The sequence below is a fragment of the Rattus norvegicus genome, chromosome 1 (genome assembly GCF_036323735.1).
Source record: "Rattus norvegicus strain BN/NHsdMcwi chromosome 1, GRCr8, whole genome shotgun sequence".
Classification (NCBI taxonomy): Eukaryota; Metazoa; Chordata; class Mammalia; order Rodentia; family Muridae; genus Rattus; species Rattus norvegicus.
The window spans coordinates 69,668,968-69,672,311 of record NC_086019.1 but is presented as its reverse complement, the minus strand read 5'-3'; the positions used below and the strand labels follow the sequence as shown (position 1 = coordinate 69,672,311).

The 3,344-nt window shown below is 46.7% G+C and overlaps 1 pseudogene; it reads right to left on the bottom strand.

Moving 5' to 3' along the window:
• Positions 1–1,603: 1,603 nt before the first annotated feature.
• Opa3-ps1 (outer mitochondrial membrane lipid metabolism regulator OPA3, pseudogene 1) lies at positions 1,604–2,469 on the bottom strand (annotated as a pseudogene).
• Positions 2,470–3,344: the final 875 nt, after the last annotated feature.

The following is a 3,344-nucleotide window of genomic DNA, read 5'->3' as shown; positions in this document are numbered from 1 at the left end:
CTGCTTTTGAATTCTCTGTGAGGGCGGCAACCAGGAGGGACTGTGCCCCCTTTTCCCGGGAGCCCCCATGCACTGGGGTCCCAGATGGCATTAGGTGTTTTCCTCTGGAGTCAGAGATGTGGGCAGAATGTAGTCTCTTCTGGCTTCCTAGGCGTGTCTAGCCCTCTGAAGGTTTAGCTCTCCCTCCCATTGAATTTGGGTGCAGGGAGTTTTTGATAGGGTCCCTTTAGATTCGGGAGGGGTCTGGACCGCAGGGGCCTGCTGCTTGAGGGTCCCTATCTTCTGGTTACCAGAGGCCCTCTACAGTTTCTTTTTGGGCCAGGGATGTGGCAGGGGTGGCCAATATTGGTAGTCTCTCCCACTCTGCATTCTCAGGAGTGCCCACCTGTCTGGGCGGTGAGCTCTCTCTCCCAAGGGGTTTGGGTGCAGGGAACTTTGGGTTGTATTTTTTTTAAAGACAGGGTCTCTTTCTCTGGTTCAGGAGGCTGTCTGGAACTAATAATGGGACCAGGCTAATTCCTCCCATAGACGCTGAGTGTTGGAATTCCAGGTGTGTGTCATCATGCCTGGCTGTCTCTATTAATGAACACTGGCCCAGTTTAGTGGTCCATATTAATTATGCCTCTCTTAAGTCTTTAGGAGGCTTCCTTATTCTGGGCTCCTTCCATCAGTAACTAAATAGTCATTACAGTGACTGCTACACACACACAAACATTCTGAAGCCCTAGTAGTTAGTCCAACTCCTGAAGCTCTGAGTAGGCTGCCAAATGACCAAACAGCATAGCAGAGGCTGTGTATCTTAGAAGGGCAGAAGGCAATAAGCTGAATAGAGGGCCTTCAAAAGAAAACCTCATGTCCTAATCCTGGGACCTGTGTGTCCCCATTTAGAAAAATGGTCTTCAGTGATGTAATAAAAGCTCTTTCAATGTGGTCATCCTGGATTTAGTTTAGTTCTTTTACACAGGGCAAGTGTCCTTGTAAAAGACAGATGGGGGAAGAGAAAGCCACATCAAGACAGGACACAGAGTCCAGGAGATCTGGAGTTCTTGAAGCCAGAAGAAAGTGGGGCCCAAACAACCTGACCTCTGCTGCTCACTTCCAGAATTGTGGGAGAACAGGTTACTCTGTGTCCTTCAGATTCCTAGTAATATGTTTTGTCTGTGGGGAATGGACAAGGAAGGTGGGATGAACAGAAAGGGTAGGGTGACCCAGGCCTCCAGTGGTATGGAGGATGAAGACAGATATGTGGGTGACATCTAACCTACCCAACTGTAAAATGGCACTGAAGGACAGGAGGAAATATGTGCCACCTGCAAAAAGGACAATGGACTCTAACGACAGGGCAGCAGGTCTGAGTCTGAGACAGGTCAAATTCGAGCCAGCTCGGATCAGTCTGTACCAAGGGATGGAGTTGGGTAATGCCACAGGCTGAGGAGTGAGGGGATCTGTACAGGCATGATCCCCACGGGACCTCAGAGGAAAAATGAAGAGAGTAGGGGCATCTAATGCATTCTGAGGCCTCCACAGGAGCTGCAATGACATGAGGCAAGGTTCACAGTGGCCTGTGTCCAACAAAGGAAGAAGGTGCTCTAATGATGGGCAGTAGACCTTGTCTTTCTCCTGATCATGCTTGAGCCCTAGTTCCATTATTTTGCCTTTGCTATGGCAGTGGAGAGATAACGGTAGGCTGGGTAAGTCTTTGGAAGTTCAATATCGTTCCTTGTGGGGCTGAGTGCTTTGAGTCAGAGGCTGGATGGACTCTAAACACTTCTTCTGCTGAGTGCTCCCAGGGGGAAATACCCAGATTCTGTCAGTAAGGGGTGACCATACATCACAGCTACATCAAGTTCTTTGTGGTTTCTGCTAGTCTAGAGTGTCTAGACCAGGATGTGTGAGGAAAAGGCCCTTTTGTCCAGGCCCCAGTAGCTGGTTATTTCTTGGAAGATGGTACCTAGCACTTGGGAGTACAGTGAACACTGCAGACCTGCTCATGTACCTCTTGTAGCTCCTCACGCAGTTCCTCCAGGGCACTCAAGGAGGGAATCGCTTGTGCCTGAGCCTGCAGTGCTTCTAGGGCCAGTGTCAGGTGGCCCTCCCCATGCCACAGTGTGTTCCAGACTGCCTGATGCTCCTCCTCATTATTGCTCTGCTGAGTCTGGGGATGCCAGTACTCCAGGACCAGGCAGCCTCTGCCCACAGTGAAGATAATGGCCTTACATGACATCTCAGCACCCAGCTCTGCTGCTGCCCCCTCATTCAGCAGATTGATGTTTGTGCTCTGGAAGCCCAATAGGCTCATCTTGGTCTACATCTCCACCCAGTGGTACATCTGGGCTGGCAGCAGGAAGTTGTAGGTCTTGAAGAACTCACTGTGTGGGAGTCATCCTTGATGTGGTTGGCCAGTGACTTGCTAACCTGCTGGATGCCCAAGTAGAACAGCTTTGCCATGGGGAATGTGCCCATCACCATCTTGGCGGCCACCCTGGGCACCGGTTTCACACTTTTGGTAATATCTACCTGTGACTTTGTATGTCTGTTCCAATCTGCTGCAGTAGAGATAGAGAAATAAGATCACCAGTAAAAAACTCTCATAAAGGATAAAGCCTGGGAATCAAATGGGATAACTAATACATTAAATAATGCGCTATTTATATACATGTAATAGGAGATACAGCTCAATACCAAGGAAGGTAATATTTTTCTAATGGAGGAAAGGTGTGAGAAAGAGAAGGGGCTTCTGGGGCATGATTGTGTCCTGTTCTGACCTGAGACATATATATTAAAATGGTATGGACAACTATGTTGCTTGATATCCTGCTAGAACTGAGAAGCAGGTTCTATATGCTTTAATAAATCAATTTTCTCTCCTTTGGCTAAACTGCATTTATCAGTAAAAGCCATCTTCTTCAAAGCCAATTGCCTGGATAACCAGTGGCTCCAAAGTCATAGGAACACTTCACAATAAGGTTTTGCTGATGCAAAATAGGAGTAAATGTAGAAGGCTTAGTTGAAATAGATTAGTCATTTTGCCTCTCTGGATTGATTCTAATAGTAAGGAAGAAAACCAATGAACAAATGGCAGATGAAAACTTGAAACCAATTTGTAAGACAACACTCATTTTTATTATTCCATCTCCTATGATAGCAATTATGTATTTACCATTCAATGGGGCCGTTTATCATTCACTGGTCAGTGTGCTCAAGGTTTTCCTAGACAACAATATGATTTGTCTCAGAAAACTATCTGAGGTATGGAAACATATTTTTCTAGACTACTCTCAAGAAATTGAGGAAGGATGCAGGAATTTTTGTTTCTACATATGCATTTGGCATATAAAATTTCC